General features: G+C 42.3%; 1 protein-coding gene across 11 annotated transcripts in view; it reads left to right on the top strand.

The window, feature by feature from the left end:
• The first annotated feature begins 7012 nt into the window (after positions 1 to 7012).
• CNOT2 (CCR4-NOT transcription complex subunit 2) overlaps positions 7013 to 17744 on the top strand; it is a 90561-nt gene continuing 79829 nt past the window's right edge. For 2 of the 11 annotated variants that reach the window (XM_054841033.1, XM_054841027.1), the window contains exon 1: positions 7013 to 7231. The gene's annotated coding sequence lies outside the window, so the exon portion shown is untranslated. The other 9 variants (XM_054841045.1, XM_054841055.1, XM_054841080.1 and 6 more) reach the window with 8 other exon arrangements.

Here is a 17744-nt window from a genome sequence, read left to right on the forward strand (position 1 = left end):
TGTGTGTACAATTTTAAAAAGACAGGAAGATGAAAGAAAGAGATTAATCAAAAGAGAGTGAGACAAGAGAGAGCAAGAAAGAAAAAGAGAAAGAGAGAAAGAGGGAGAGAAGGAGAGAAGGAGAGGAGAGAGAGAGAGAGAGAAAGAGAGAAAGAGAGAAAGAGAGAGAGAAAGAGAGAAAGAGAGAAAGAGAGAAAGAGAGAAAGAGAGAAAGAAAGAAAGAAAGAAAGAAAGAAAGAAAGAAAGAAAGAAAGAAAGAAAGAAAAAGGAAGGAAGGAAGGAAGGAGAGGGAGAGAGAAAGAAGAGAGAGAAAGAAACAAAAAGAGGGAGAGAGAGAAAAAATAAAGAAAAATCTTACTTTTCTTTTCTGAAGATGCTGTCACTTTTCTCAGTGCTAACCCAAGCAAGAAGCAGAGCTAGACAAGGAGCAGGGCTGCAGTAGGAACCCCAGGCTCTGCTGGAGGTGATGGGAGCATGGCAGGCCACTGAATTTAAAATTCAGCTTATTTCTGCTGAGAGACATGTCTGACTGAGGAAGAAGCAGGCTGCCTCGGTCAGTTGGTCTCCCCAAGCAGACTGGCTCTCTTGCTCTCAGATATGGGCAGCTCCTCCACTAAGAGTATTGAAAATGATGAGCAGGACTGGAGTGGGAAGAGGTAGGAGAGGTTCAAATGGTTAAGCATGAAATATTGACAGTTGAATTTCTGTATCGTGAGATTTTATAAATAGCTTGGCTGCACGGTAAACAAAAGTCTGAATTTATAGTAGGGAACCATCGGTGGCATCCAAAGCTGTGGGAGCAGTTTTTTAATAAACCAGTATCCTATCGGCTGCAGCAAAACTGAGACCCAAGAAACTTCTGGAGGGTCCTGAGCTGACATGTGCACATAGTTATATCTCTTGCAGGGCAGTGTAGTGAAGGCAAAGAGCCCAGAAGTAGCTGCTGTTGCTCCATTACAGATCATTACAGTCCGTGATACAGCGGGGCTGCTGCTCAGTCTCAGCTCTGCCTGGTAAAGGCTACTGGAATTTCCCAGGCACACCAGGAGCTGGTTTTATGGAAGCCAGAATGGAAAGTAATTCAGTTCAGTATACTGGTTGCAGACACAGATTAGCTTTGATGCAGTAAGTTCCCTCTCTCATCGGCCTCGCAACATGGACTCGATGATCCTTATGGGTCCCTTCTAACTTGAGATATCCTATGATTCTATGATCCCATCTTCCTACTAGAACTGGCTAAGGAGGTAAGCAGCAGCTTTGGATTTACAATTTGGGTTTTAGCCTTCACTGGGATGAACAGGCAGATACACCAAGGCTGGCAAGAGCAAAAGCATGTGCTTTTTCTGCCTAAGTCTGTAGTAAAGAAGTCTCAATTTAAAACATGAGTTGATGATGGCTTTGGGAAATGAGGTGGCTCAAGCCCTTCCAAGCCCCTGTAAGCCTTGTTCTGTCCTAGATCTTCAACCCAGTAACAGAAACCGGTGCTGTGCCTGGCAACCTTTCGCCTTATAGTGGGAAAATTACAACAGACACTCTGCCAATGTTCAGAATTATCCAATGTGGTGATCAGGACCCCAGCAAAGCTTTCAAAGTAGCTTAACAGCTGACTCTCCTCTTCAAACAAGCACAAAGCCCAGTCAAATACTTCTGCAATCAGCAAGCAGCCCCACATCTGTCCACATGTGAAACCTCTGCAGGCTGCGGGGCCACCATGAGACACGGGCCTGAGCATCGCTGGGGAGCTCAGGAACCCTTCTCCAGGCACCATCGAACTCCTGGTAATGGCATGAGGTGGTCTAACTTCTGCAGCTGCACGCTGGCAACTTGCTGGAACAGGACTGGGGTCGTGCTCCCAGCACTCTGCCCGGTGGGACAGTGATACCGGAGTCCTCTGGCTTCTGGCGGGATGGCAGACTATCACCATCTGCTGTAGCCAGAGTTCATTTGCTGTGCTTATTAACACTTACTTAGGGAAGAGCACCTTTTTGGAAATAGGCCTGACTGACAAACATGAAAAAACATCAAAACCCAAGAATGAGAATCTAGCACTTTCCAGCTCCCCAGGCTGTTCCCTTCCCCAGCTGAGACCTGTCGTAAGGGAAACTAATCCCCCTTTTACCTTAGATACTGTGATTGCTTTCCCCAGGCTGCTGGTTATATATTTGCCGATCATTTTTTACAAAACCATTGCAATAGCTCTTACTTCCCAGCTTAACATTTAATTATGATCATCTTAAACACTTAAGTTTATGTTTTTATCAATAGGGACTGCAGCTTAATGGAGAGACTGTCCTGTGTAGCACATATTCATAGTAACTACATCAGTTAGTCACATGGAAAAGTCATGCCCAAAAGCCCGAAACAACTGAAATAAAATATGGTCTGTCTTTTGACGTGATTTAATAGCTTCAAATGAGAAACAGCACTTCTGACCAGACAGGTCTCCAATGACCACCACCAAGAGCACTGCTGACGGCAGTCTTGAGAACTGAGATAGGAAGGGTTCCCCTGTCACCACCGCTGTAACTCCCATCTCTCCAGGGATAATCTTGCTTGGGAATGTCAATCAGCACCTACTCTGGCACTGGCTTGTGTTTCTCTAATACTTTCTCTCCTCTGGAAAACATATTTCCATCTGCAGCATTATTCTTCTCTTTGTCTTAAGAAATACTTGAAGCTGCTGCTGCCTCTAGTTGTTGATTTACCTTCTCATTTACTAGCAGCATGAAGCATCTTATTTTTGGAAAATTTTACATTTTATTTCCTGTTTGGGGTCATATTATTTTCCAGAATTGGTAGATTCTTTTTAAACTTGGTTATTTTTTTCCCCTGGTACTCTGGTGTAATTAGCACTAAATCAGACACTGAAGGCACTACAGCAGAAGGCTGAGATAGGGTTTCCTGATAGTAAAAATATGAGAGACTGAGATAAAGATACTTCCGCTCCCTATATTCCCTCCTGGAAACTACAAATCCAGCAGATGAGAGGCCATCTGTGTGGATACCTTGTGATGTGTTTTAACACTAAACCAGTAATGGAGCTGCACTTCTAGGGCTTCCCTTGCCAGCAGCCATCCCTGGAAATCCCCTGTAGGAGTGAAAGGATAGATAAGGACAGTGCCATGGAAACAGCTGATCCTTCCTTTACCTTTCCTAAATAAACTAAAAATTGGAAAGTAACTTGGAAAAGTCAACCTAACTAGCCAAATCCTCCCAAATCTAAGTATTTTGTGCTCTATTTTAATGTAATAATTAAGAATTATGAGAAAATACAGTAAGAAAATGAGAGGTCTTAGTTCTTTTACTCTTGAAAAAACATTTTAACACCTCATCGTGGTGAAATCTTTAATATCAGATTTGGTGTACACTTTGACACACCTTTATCCTTGTCTTTTAGAAATATTTAAAAAATTAAATGGGCTATACTTATGAAAAAAAAAAAAAATCTGCTCTATTCTTCTAGGGCAAAGATTAATGCAGAGCAGTGTTGTAACCCTACAACCTTCTTCCAAAGGAAGCAACTGACAGACTTCTGAACATCATGGAGCAAGAAAGATGTCTGTGAGAAGTTGCCACTCCCAACTCATGAGTCTCATACAGTTGTGAAATACAGAAATCAGAAATCTTTGCTTCCTTCAGAAGTGGTATTTTCACTGTTTTGGCTACTCAAGCGCACCTTGCAATGGTGGGGCACTATCTTCTGGTTCCAGCTGTTTCTTCCAAGCAACTTAAACTCTAATTTGAGAAACAAAAATACAACCTGTTTCACCACCACTGAAAAGCTGCTAACCCTTGCTCTGTATGATCGCACTGTATTTGTTTTTCCTGAGGAATACTGGGACAATCTGTAGGTGGGAGAAGGAAAGACCCTTGCTGTGCTCCAATGCACTTTTTTGTTCTGTTTAAAAATGACTTACAAGCTTGGCTATTCACCATGTTCTACCTCCACTCATGATCAAGGATGGTGGTTCTTACTATGACTAATTTAATCTTATGTTTTGTCAGAGTGGAACACCCTAATTGTGCCCTGCACATACTCTGGGCAATTTGCCTTCCAACTGCATGGCCCACATCTATCAGTGATGCTCTGAATGGAGCCAAAGAGCATCCACAAACCCTCTGGAGCAGGGGTTCAGAAAAACCATACAGAATTTCCACTGAACACCCACAGCCATGACAATAAAGCATTGGGGGATTCTGAGCACATTCATCTCTCTTGATGCCCTCTTCCCAAATTTTCCAGCCAGATGCTGTAGGCTTTTAGCCCTTTGTGGGCATTAGCAGAAGCAATAGCCACCTGGAAATCCAAACAGCCAGCAGACGAGTGCCATGACTGCTTCAGAACATGCACATTAAGGCCCTAGCTGTCATGGAGATTACGTAGAACTCTGTGCTCATTGACTTTTAACAGCACCACATGAATTTCTGACTGCATGGGCCTGTACATGCAATCAGCTACGGGACAGGTTTTCTGTAATTGCTGCCATCGTGTACTATAATTCCTTCATCTGTCATGGACAAACGTTTGCAGATTGAGTCCTACAGACATTCTCATGTTGATTAAAAACTGATGTGTATCAGCCTAGTCTGTGAAGAAAGTCAAGAAAACAAACAAACAAAACCATTGATTAAATGAGATTAAAAATAACATATGCGTATCTGTTTGTACACAAAGACTTCCACAAGGAGGTCAAACTGTACCATACAAGGTTCAAAATGGCTTAGGAGTGTCCCCAACATGATTAGCAGCCATTGCATTAAATGAACTCAGGACAACTCTTTAATTAGCAGGTGCAACTACGTGAAACAGGCCTCACCATTGCAGTAAAATGTACTGGGCCGAAACTAAAAGTAACAAACGTATGAACACATACATGACAATACATCCTCTTTAGCAGCTTCAAAGGTTATTTTGAAGCATTAAAATGCTAACAGCTTTCACTTTCTTTAAGAAAAGAAAGGAGGAAGTTGAAATGCACACCTACTACAGCCACACTAAGGATGTTCCTCAACTAAACACACTGTTTTAGGCAGAAGGGCAGGTTAGATTTCTTTTAACAGAATTTAAATCACAATTTACACACACTGTGATTGCTAGTTAGGTTGTTATACTAAGCTAACCAGTCTAAGACAAGAAAACCTATTCTTTTTCCGTTCTGTAGCTCTGTTGAACTATACAGGCTACTTGTCAAATAAATGCTAATTGATTTGCATGTAAACTGTAATTTTGTAATGGACAGAGAGATCAGTCCACAGATGCAATGACAATGTCAGGTGCTTAGTTTACTCGCATCATATCATTGGGTATTGTAAGTCTTAAATGACTTCTCTTTGGGGAATAATAACAAAAATTAGCTTTTGAAAAAGAAACTCAGACCATTAAAGTGTAAAATGAAACATAATGAAGTGAAATGTTTATAAATGGACGTAAAAGGGTCAATCAGAGTACAAAACCCCTTCTTTAACTAGAGTAAAGCTTAGTAAGATTCATTACTGTTTTCAGTCTAAAAGTACTGCCTTTATATCTGTCATGTGGTGTAAAGCAATCTTTGATTTTTCAAACTGAACAACAAAAGTACTCCAGCATACTCTACTTAAAACAGGATGTTACTTATGGTGTTTATAATAATTTGTTAGAATGATTTGTTTATAGGAAATGCATGAATATTTGAGTGACAAAGGAAAGGTTAAAATATTAGAAAAATAAAATGCAGTATTTCCCTGGACAAAACATATAGAAAGTCATTTCAATTACATTGTGCTGCACAAAAAGGTGATGGCATTAAGTAACTGGTCTCCTAGTTTAGATGAAAGACTATGTTCTTTCATCTTAAAAACATGTTTATGTTGACAGACATGTTACTGCAGGTACTGATGTTTCTATAAAATATTAGTATTGTGTAACTTACTGAGTACTTATTTTTTAAATTCAGTCTGGAGCTCCAAAGTCAAACCTGAGAAGAAAGCACACGTGTGAAAATATTGAAGGAAACCTGCTATTGTGGTGAAGTATTACACGCTCATCTTTTTCTTTGAATTTTTAAAGTTTAGGATAATTTCGTAACAAAATTAAGGTAGAATTGCCATTGTTTTTCTTGATGGAGCAGAGAAGTCAGTTCACAAATAATGTTGGCGTTGATCCTGTAACCACTGATGTACAGGCTTAGCTTTTATACCATTGAAAGTCTCATTGAATTCAAGGGGATTATTTGCACTGTTTTGTGCATCTGCATTTGCTACACTTGAGCCACTGTTATAACATACATGTTTTCAGAGTTTACAAATTAAAAAAGTAGTTCAGTTCTGTCATCTTGGCAAAGCTTTTCCATTTTATTAACAAAGTAGATGGCAAGGCCTGCCTGTCCAAACTACCTCACTGACACAGAAAAATAGGGACTTTCACACTATTTATCTCATCAGGACGGTGGTTTCTGACCTAGATCCTCTGCAGGCTAACAACGCACAGCTTACAGCAAGGCCAGGCTGTTCGTTCTGCACCCCGTAGCCCAGGGAGAGCAGACAGGCCCGGGCCGCAGGTGATGGGGCAGCCCCTCTGGACCGCAGGGTGCTTCCTGGGGAAGCGCGGCCGCCCGGGGTAGGTGTTGACAGCCCCCGGCACCCCTGGGGACTTCTGCCTCCGCAGGGTGAGAAGAGGACCGGGGAGCCCCGCTGCCCCCGGACCCTGTTCGTCTCCACACCCCGTCTGGTCCGGTCCGGCCTGGCCCGGCGCACCCAGCCTGCGTGCCGCCCGGCCCGGGCCGAGCCGCCCTCTCCTCTCACAAAATGGGGGCCTGGCGCCGTCGCCCCTTGTGTCCGGACAGCAGCGCCTCTGTCAGTACCGCCGTCTCCGGCCGCCCTAGGCCCGCGGAGCGCAGCGGCGCTCGACAGCTCCGCGGCCTACGTGCCCCGCCGCGGGCCCGGCCCCAAGCGCTGGGCCGCGTCTCCCGCGGGAGGCGGAGGGAGCGCAACCGAGTGAGCCTCGCTGCTGCTCCTTCCTCCTCCTCCTCCCCATCCCCTTCAGCCCCTCCGCGCCGCTCTCTGCGAGGCCGCTCGGCTCCGGGCCGTGCCGTGCGGCAGCGCTTGCCCCCGCCCCTTGGCGTTGGCTGCCGGGCCGAGCGGCGGCGGGGTCACGGCGGCGGCGGCCGGGTCAGAGGGTAAAGGTTGCTCCCCCAGCATCCTCCGTGCTGGATACTCAGCCATCTTGGATCCTCGGGACAAGAAAATTCATGCGGTGAGTCCGGCCCCAGCCGCCCCCTCCCCGGCCCCCGCCACCACCCCGGGCCCCGCCGCCGTCCCGGCCGCGGGCGGATGAGGGAGCGCCGGGCGGCGGCGCGGCTCGCGGCGGGGCCCCGCGGGCCCGGGGCCGTCCCGCCGGGTTTCCGTTTGCTTTTGTCTCCGAGGGGGAGCGGGGGGGACGCGCGGCGCCCGAGCCGGGAGCGCAGCCGCAGGCCCGACCCGGCCCGCCGCCCCTCGCCCTCCTCCGCGGCTGCGGGCGGCGGCGGCCGCCGGGCGCCGCTCCGGGGCCGGCCGAGGCCGCGGCCCAGTGGTGCCTGGGCCCCGCATCCTCCGCGGCCCCCGCTGGCAGCTCGCCCCGCGGCCCGCTCGGCCCGCCTGGGACGGCTTCTTCCCGCCGCCGCCTCGCCGCCCGCCCCAGCCCGGCCCCGGGCCTAGCGGCGTCCGCCTCCGCGGCCCCCTCCCTCCCACTCCCGCCGAGCCCGTCTCCGCGCTGCGACGGGGGTGCGCGGCCGCCCGGCCCCCGCCCGCCGCTTTCCCCTGGGCCCGGCGCCGGGGCAGCGAAACCTGCCACCCACGGTCGGGGCTGCCGCCGGCCCCCGCTCCCGGGCGGCGCCGGGCTGCGCGCCTCGCCGGAGTGGCCTTGCGGCCTGGTCCGGCGGCCCCCGGGAAGGCCCGGGGTGCAGAGGAGAGGCGAGACAGAGGTACTGCTGGCTGGTTTTCTTTGGAAAAACATTTTTTTCGCCAGCGCCTTTTTCACTGTCCTCCTGGCGGCCGTTAAGGTGGTGTGTAAACAGGTTCTGGTGTTCCCTCGGACGTGTTTGTAAAACAAACTTGAAGCGGACCGAGCCGCTTTCCCGAGCGCTGTCCCCGGAGGAGGGAACCGGCCTTCCCCTGCCCGCCGGGGCGGCGGTTTGAAGCTTTGGCGTGAACCTGACCCGGCGGGGAGCGTACAGGTGCGGGCTGGGGGGGCAGGTGGGACAGGGTGAGAGGGGGATACTAGAGCGGTGGGGAAGGGTGCAAGAGGCAGTGTTTACGCTGTAGTTAGTGTACGTGTGCTCCTGACAGAAACAAGGATTTGCTTACAGGTACTGTAGGTTTAGCATTTCTGGTTTGGGATGGGTTTTTTTGTGAAGTTACAGGTAACTTTGTTTTGGAGGTTTTGTAATTTGAGAAAATTAAAACATGTTTGTGTTAGATGTGGATCAGAAGCTGCTGATCCACATCTAACACAAGCATGTTTTCATTTCTGCTGTAAGTCTGTTTTATCAGGGAAAAACTTGTTTCCAACTTTGCACTATTTTATCCCCGGGGAAGATAAGAACTTTTTGCGTCTCCTTCTTGTATATGTACGTGTGTGTGTGACTTGAGTGTGTGGAGGAGACATTCCTGTGTGCCTGTACGGCAGTAACATCTGGTGTTGGTGACTGGCTGCTAGTCTTAAACTCCCTTCCCCCAGCTGAGGACTTAAGATGATCAAACCTGCTGTCACATCAGTTAGTGGAAACCTTTATGTTTCTGGAAACTTGGATGTGTTTCAGACTGTTAAAACTTGTAAAGACCTGCAAGAGCAACATAATTGTTTAGGTTTGTATTGCAAAGGCATCTTTGCTTGGACCTGGAAGAATTGGTGTGTGCATGTTGATGTACTTTGAGTACTCTTATGGGGCGTGTTAATAGAACACAACTCACAAGATCCACTTTTATGATCTTGAAGACTATATATGTGTCTGATGCGGGTGTGGGGTTTTTTTTTTCAACTTCCACTATTGTTTATGTTGAGAATTCAGCTGGTATGCTGAACTTCAAGGTGTCAACTGCTTCTGATTTTAGGAAGGGATTTGAATACTCGCTATCGTGAGCTGACTGACTTGACTTGCAAGGGTATTTCCGTTTCACTTTCAGGAAGCTGTTGATAAAGCTAAGAGTATAGTAGTAGATAAACCTTGTCTACACGTCTCTTCTAGAAACTTAATATTGCTGTCAAAGTAGTCATTGTTATTGTAACCCATTTGTGTGTCAGTTCTACTAACAAATGAAAGCAAAAGCCCTTGGCTAAGAACTGAAAAAAAAAAAAATCCCTGAAATTTATATAAAAAAAAGGGATTTTAATTCTCTTTAAAAGAATTACTTCTGAAGAATTGGTATTCAGTGGAAAAAATAGGGCAATTAACATGTCCTGAAGTTTTATGGTAAAAACTGGTCCCAAAAGTGGCTGTTTGCACCTGAAAATATTGGTCTGTACCTCAGCCCCATCATATGAAAGTTGTGTGTGCCCGCAGTGGAATGGTAGCTCTCAGAAAGTATTTGCTATACTTCTAAATGTATTTCTGTCTAGATAGAGATTAGCTCTGAAAATAGAAACATTATTGCATTTTGGGCCTCTGCTGTAGCTTTTTTAAAATTTTTTACTTATTTCTGTGTTGGTGCAAGGGTCTGTGTTGTGTAGTAATTGCAAAATTGTAACCTCATAGCTTTGAAATAGTCTTGTATCATAACTTTGTTTATTCAAAAATATCTTGCACCTTGTGGTTGTGATTGACTCAAGAAGTGAATAGAACTTTAAAAATACACCATAGTTGAATTAAAATAGAGGTTTCTTGCACCTGGCTTTCTGACTTGATCTGGAAACTTAAGAGAAACATTGAATTGCTTGTTTTTTTATGAGGTAGTATAGAAAGTGCACCTAAGCTTCCAAGTACAGAGTTTTGTTCTAAAGTAAGTAGATCCTTGTATTTAACTTTTTTTTTAATTCTGTCTTCCCTGAAAGGTAGTATGTGCTTGAATACAGAATTTTGTATTCCTAAAAAATATATTGAAAATTCTTCAATTCTTGGCAGAATACTTGTTGTATTTGTGGTGTGTTTCTAAATGTTAGCTTAGCTAGAAAGCTCTGTGCCAGTTTATATAGAAGTACACTACCATAGTAAGTCAAAACAATATTTTTTTTTTGCCACAGATTTAAGTGATTGCTCTTTAAGTGATATGGTCTTCGTTATACACTATATTAATAACAATTTAAAAAATACGTGAATTAGAGTGCTTCTTGTCAAAAGCCAAGCAGTGCAAGTTAGGGTTTTTTGCTTCATCTGGGCTTTTGAGGTATAAATAAATAAAAAATTGTATGTAAACATTCTTCTACACAACAGAGATCTGCTAATATTGTAGCTTGAAATATCCCGATGTCTCGGATACACCGTACTGAGCAATTCAAAACAACCTGTTTCAGTTGTGTTTCCTGGGTAAGATTGTCTTTTTTTTTTTTCCTTTTCTCTCTTTTTTTTTTTTTTCCTTTCCAAATGTGCTTTAGCACATACGTTCTGTGTTTGTGTGTGTTGCATTGGTCTCCTGGCCCAGCTTCCCGTAAAAACATATGAACAACTGAAAGTTTGTGGGTAGTCTCATTGACTTAAAAGCACCCGCTCGCATGTTGACAGTTAAGTTCATGCATGAGAGTTTTCAGGATGGATGCTGTATGCTGACAGCTAACTATGTTTTTATTGAGCATTATAACAGCGTAGGAAGAATTGTGTCAAATGAAATTATTGCACAGTAGGATGTTTAAAGTTGTTCTTATGGAATTATTTTGTTTTCAGAGAAGGTGTGTGTATACCAAACATGGTCTGTGTTAATCAGTAAGAGATTTCTACATAGGATTTAAAATCTTTTTGAGTTTGTATCAGCAAAAATAATTTTTAAAATCCCATAAAATGTTCAGATTGCTTTTAATTTATATTTTATCTTTCATTTGTAATACTCTGCTGAAAATTGAATATTTGTATTGTGGTAGTGTGTACTAGCTCAGCTTCTGGCCTGATAATAGGCCCCAAATCAAGGTGTAAATGACCCATGCCTAAGGATGTTATTGAGCCCCCCCCATTTGTCTTGAGATAGTGTTTGTTATCAGTAGTGTTACCGAAAAGTGTGCATTATTTTTCCCCTTGACTTGCTTGCTCTGCCATCCGACTGCTCTTTACACTGCTAATATGTTTAATTTCACAACTCTACATTTCCTAGGAGGATTCCTTTCAGATTATGCTGGTAGGTTAAAACTTGATTATAATTGAGGCTTTTTTCAGTCACATCCTTCTCTTGTTGAATTGCAGTGCAATAGTTGTTGATCAGAAACTCATTAATAAGTAAGCCATTGTTTCCTCCTGCTTTCCTTTTGTTTTGGGATTTTTTTTTTTGTATTTTTATTATCATCTTGTACCCCAGGTCACTCATTTTTTTTTTTTTGTTGCAGTGAGTAGTTTGAAATTGCTTCAGAAGTTCATTAAAGTTCTGCCTTCACATTTTTTATGCATTTGAGATCAGTGATGGAGGAATATAGCTGGTTGATGTCAAGTTATTTGTAAAAAGGTGTAGCTTATTTGAAATGAAAACTAGTATAAAATGCTGAAGTATTTGTGGGACGTAACATGGAAACTCCTACTTTGTATTACTCTCACTTGAGCAGACAATAATCCAATAGATTGAGCGTGAGCATAAGCGTCAGAGCGTGCTTTCTGTCTTTCTGAGTTACCTCCTGAAGTGATGGGTGACTCCGAGTAAGTCATTTAACCAATTTATAGCCGAGTTCTAGTCTGTAATAAGAGGATAATGCTTTTCCATTTTTTACTTCCATGGTTCAAGACTTCTGTGGAAGTAGATACCAGTAGCTGTTAACATGTATAGTTAGAGAAAACAATGGTAAAAATGGTCCTATACCAAATTTAGTAGGTGGCAGTTGTGTTGTTTGGCCTTGTATGTCCACAACATTTTCATTACAATCTAAATATGTGTGTATTTGAAAACAATAGCAAGGAGTTTCCAGGCACCAAAAAGAAGCAGTATGACTAATTACATTAAACCAACCGCAACTATTTTAAATTGTTAATGTTTAGATTTGTAGGCAACTTCTTGGCAAACAAGTTTTTCTAAGACTGCCTACGTAACACAGACAATGATAATGTAATGTCATACATTATCTTTTCTGTCTAAGGATTGTAGGAAGAAGCCCCTCCTAGTGCAAAATAAGTGACTAGTGCTTGTGTCAGTGGACCATGTACTTGTCGCACAGTCTTTATGACCGTGAGGTGTTTTCTTTCAAGTTTCACTGGAATAGTATTTTTCCCCTTCCAGCCTACTAAAACCTTGCATTATTTGAGGTAGACTGATTATTCTTTGTAACTATTTTTGATGCATTTTTTGTTCTAATTGTGAAAACTGTTCTCGCAAAGGAGGTGTTGCCAGAGAATTATAATGATGGAAAAAAGGTCTGCCAACCTTCCTTCTGTTGCTCTGCTATGTAGGGAACTTACTCAGGTTGTGCTTGGAGTCTTTCACCATTCAGCAGTAGCAAAATTTGTGAGAAAATACTTGTTGCATATAAATATGATTATTAAAAAAATGTATAAAGCAGGAAAATAGCTGTGAAACGGGTTATTTTATGCAATGATGAAAGTAGGCTAGAAGAGTGTATGGAAGAAGGTCTTCTCTTGAGAGCGTATACCATGCTTTCTGGTATGAAGAATTGGAAATGTGAAAGGTTTTCAAAAGAAATCTAAGCCATAGGCAGTACCAATTTTGAAAGATTGAAGACATGATGAGCAATTCTAAATGTTAAAAGTAGCTTGCAATATTGTGTCCACCTGTAAAACTGCAGTAAAAACATCTTTTATTATGAGATATTTGATTAATTTGTTGCAATCTCGATACTGTTCTTGATACTTCACTGTGTGATGTACCTTTTTCAACATGTCAAAAGCATCATCATAAAGTAGAAAGGTACATGACATTGAAATCTTAATTTGTTGGCTTATTTACTGAATGTGGATGCACATTTCTAGTAAATTGATTCTTCAAGATCAAATTGCTTAAGATGAGCATTATACACGTGAATAAGTCATTATCTCTTTATTTCATGGCGGAAGTTGAAGTAAATTCAGGTTCCTGTGCTATTGTGATATGAAGTTAATAATTTTTTGTAGGAAACTTTTTGGCACGTTCAGGATGATATGTTTTGGGCAATAAATGCATAATTTGTTTTCCTCCTAATTCATGGAAGTTCAGTTATATAAGAACATACATGGTGTTGGACATCTGTGAAGAAACAGGAAGTATTCCAAATTTCTTGGAAGGATAAAATGTAGTTTTCAAGAGATTGGTGCTCCTCTGAGCATTCCTTATCTCAGGTATACCAGCAGTATATACTTGATGACAAGTAGTATTTTCATTAGCTGTGATCGTAATCTTTTATTTGTCTCCAAAAAACATGTAACTTCAGTTTAAATGACCTATTCTTTTTTCTTTTTTTTTTTTTTTTTAAAGCATCTGGCAGTTCTTTTAGGGTTCTAAATCTAGATTCAATTTCAGGCCACCCTTTCTTAAATACACTACTAGACTGAATTTTTTTTTTGTAGCAACAGCTCAACAGGTCTTGAAAACTGGGGTGACCGAGTATAGGTCTCATTGGCAACCAGGAGTGACTCACTGACAGCAGATGTCTTTAACTGCACCTTAGCTGCAGCAAGTGTGTATTCCAACATAGAGCTGCTGGACTTTTCTATACTAGTGAATACCTGCATCTGCAGAGTCCAGGTTTTAAAACAAAAATATTTTGAGGTGTATTTTAAAACTCACTAGACTAAGCGTGGTCTACAGGTCACGCTGTTAATGTACTTAGCAAAGAGCCTGAAGAGGAATAGCGTAGGCTGCAAATGAATAAACAGTGGTAGTAAAATCTGTTGATAGTAGGATGTGCTTAATGGATTGTTTTATGTCTGTATCTGCAAGAAATAGGGGAAGCAATATTGATAAATTCAGGTTGGGTTGTTTTGAAGAGCAGTGTGATGCCTGACTGTGAAGTTAGCTGTATTTTTTTTAAAAGTGGTAAAATGAGAGGAACAGTGAAAATCAGAGATGGTGAGGGAAGAGCAAAGTTTAATCTAGGCAAATGTATGCTACGGTTCATTCTGCAGTATCTGCTACTCTTTAAAGAAAGCAAACACCTAGGAACCTTTGATTCAGGTTTTTCTCAGGAGGTGTGATTTATGTGATTACTTGGTTTGTCTGTCCCCTTCCCACAGTGTGTGTATATATGTGTATGTATATATAAAAATTTACAATATATGTCAGGTATGTATGATAACTTTTGAGTTAAGAATGTAACTCTATTTATACTTATATATGGAAACATAAATCAGAAAGAGAAATTAAGACTCAAATTATGGTCCTACAAACCTCATAAAATCTATGTCAATGTTAGAGGAAGGAAGTCCAAATTAGTGCACCCTCTTGGAAAAGAGATAGTCAGATCCAATCTAGTATGTATTCTGTAGGATGGCATCTGGTCAGGCAGCCTGTGAGCACATGCAGATGTCCAGAGCGTCTGCACCACGACTCTTTTCCCTGGAGCAGAGGGGAGAGAGAGTCATGAAGAGATGTGGAAAAGAAGGAAGTTGAGGGTTGTTATGGTGTGGGAGAAGTATTAAGAAACAAAAGAACAAATCTGTAAGAAACTAGTTTTTATTAGTTCTGCTGCTTATAGAAAAGAGTATGTCCATATTTATGATTAGTAGTTTGTTTGGGTTTTTGTGTTTTTATTTTATTTTTTTTAATGAACCCAAATTAACTTTCTTAGTCTCACATGGTTCAGTATTTTTTTGGGCTTGGCAGGAGAGAACTCTAATCTGAATCGAATCTAATATTCTGCTCCGACCGAGCAATTGTTCTTTGTGCACATTGATGTAACTGTCCATGGCTCTGCAACAGATTCCAGTGCAGTACTTAATTTTGTAATGTGCTTCTAAAAATAAGTGCATAGTCTTATGTAACACTTCTTGTATTGTTAACACCTAGAAGCTTCATTGCCACTGGTATGAAGCGGAACACATCCTACATGATTTTTGATTGTGGGTATTTACATCTGAAATATTTTCCCTGTCAGTGTCTGTGGCCAAACAGTAGGTTTGCTTGTGTTTTAGGAATATCAAATATCTTGTTTGCACAGTTAGGCATGTTACTCCTCTGCATTTGCAGAGTTTTACAGTATTATTTCGACATACCTACACAAAACAACGGTTTGAAAGTACTGTATTGTGCAGTAGATGTTTGCCTCTAATTTTAAGAGGCCCGATGGATTCCTGCTCACAGGTATGTGCACTTCATATGGTACACTTTCCCAGACACCTCTCACATAATCTGGCTTTGCATTGCAACTGTAAGAGTTCTAAAAGTCAGTGGATGCTGCAGATGTGAAAAGATGATGTTAATCGCATTAATGCAACTTTGAGGGCGAACTTGAAATATGCTTGAAAATAAAGTGCACTCTTTCCGTATTTCAGGTCATGATCAAATTATACTATTCTCTTAGCTGTTGTGCACCTCTTGCTGTAGTCTTAGCAATGTTTTGATCTCTTTAATGTGACTTTCCTCATGCTTTTTGAATTCAGGCTGCAAATAACATGTTAAATTAAATGATAGAACGCATCATGTCTTGCTGATAGGATGACACCTGTGCAGAACAAACTTGTCGTATATAAATAATTTAAGGGACAGAAATTGGATTTATCAAGAATTATAGCTTTATTAGAGCGTAACTTGGTTCTCATTTTTCACCGCTTCTTGAAGTAGGTGCTATATATTTATGTTAAGAGCACAGCTGAAATTTCAGAGAGGATCAAAAATTGAGTCTCAAAATCTGAGGCCAAAACAGAGACATCCATTGTTTGTTACTGTCCTTATAAAAGTTAATTTTCTATAGCGTTATTTACTGACATCCCAAGTGCTTCATTTTACAATGTCCTTCTCTTTCCCTGAGGGATCCTGTAGCTCAGTGAAGAGTGAATTCAAAGGGATCTAAGGTCCGAAGGAATTGGATACTTGTAAAACTGAACAAACAGGTAGTCTCTTTATTAGGTCACAGCTTTAAGAATAAATGAGATTTTGTAGATGGTTTTAATGACTGTTTTATCTCAACATTTCAAATTAAATAATTTCCTAGCAGTGTCTGGGTCAGCTATCCAGAACTTTGGGGCCGGGGAAGTACTGTCAGCCCTCAGGCTTCCTTGTCAACCATGGAGGTCATCCTGAAAGACTGAAAAATTGTAAAGCTTGGTATTTATGATACCAGTAGCCCATGCTTCAGTATGAGGGTTTCCCTTGGCAAAGTATGGGTTAATTTTGTTCTTCCTGAGGCCAAACAGCATATATATGTATTCACATAGGTAGGTATGTGCCATTTCCACATGTATAGGTTTTGTTTCTAGGTTGGACTCGGGTTGTTAGTGGGAGAGTAGGCAAGGGCAGTAGGTGACAGCCTGCTGTAAGACCTGTCATCTTGTGCCTTCACCCTTTGGTTGTGGATCTTAAGAAACCCTCTTGACCCAGCTGGTGTATTGGGAGGGAAAAACCACAAAGCACTGCACCACCCTTCTTGGAGGCCTTGTGGGTACCATCCCCTTATCCTGGTGATGGGGTGACAATCCCTCCTGTTCTTGGGGAGCTTTTGAGTATGCCTGGGAGGGGAAGGAGCAGGGTGTCCAACACAAAATCGTTGTGACTCAGCTTTGCCTTGTGAATAGCAGTGTTTTGCATTTTTCTTAGTTCTGGGCTCTCCAAAGAGCCCTGGGACACAGCTGGAGCGCTGTGGCTCTGCAGGAAAGAAGGTCATTTGTCTGCTGGTGCTGAGGGACTCCCGAGTGCCATGTTCTTTGTGTAGAAAGGCCAGGACTGTGCCCTAGCCATGGTGGAGCAGGCACCCACCTCTGGTAGACAACGCAAGGAGCAGGAGGGCAAGGAGACACACGACATCCCAGAGAGGAAGAGCCTTTCTGGACCAGGCCATCTGTTCTGTGCCTGGTGTGTCAGCCTGGGCCTAGCCTGTCAGTTAGTACTGCGTTTATTGAGGAGACATGCAGTGTTTTTATAGTAAATAATGTTCCTCTGTTCTGTTTGGTGGTGTTTCCTCTTTTTCTATAGTAGTAATCCAGGGAGCCAAACACAAGAATAACACATGGGTTGTGTATTTCAACACTTATGTGCTCAGTCTTTTTTTTTTTTTTTTTTCCCCTCCCTTTTAAGAGTTTATCCCAGAGTTTCCTCACCACAGCTATCTGTTGTCTGTCTGTCCACTGGTAAGAGAAGACTGCTAATGTCATGGAGGCCCTGGTGGTTGTTGGCATTTTATCACTGAGTCGTCTTGGTCTGGTTTGAGCAGGGCTGTGTCAGGAAACTGTTGGTATCGCTGGGTTCACGGGGGATTGTTAGGAGGGGGGAGTTTTGTGAAAAGAATTTCCTATTTATTTTTGTGGAAAGAGTCAGTACATGCTTTTTACTTAAAATACTTGTCACTTTAAACGCTTAATTGTCCTGTTAATATAACTTAATTTTGTGAAGTTAGTGTGTTTATCCTATTCTCCTCATATAACTTGCTATTTATGAAAAGTTTTAGATTTTTGAGGAAGATGGTGCAACCTCCCTTTTATCTCTAAGTAAAACTTTTGAATTTTTATGCCAAGTTTATTTAA

Source organism: Grus americana, chromosome 1 (assembly GCF_028858705.1).
Source record: "Grus americana isolate bGruAme1 chromosome 1, bGruAme1.mat, whole genome shotgun sequence".
Classification (NCBI taxonomy): domain Eukaryota; kingdom Metazoa; phylum Chordata; class Aves; order Gruiformes; family Gruidae; genus Grus; species Grus americana.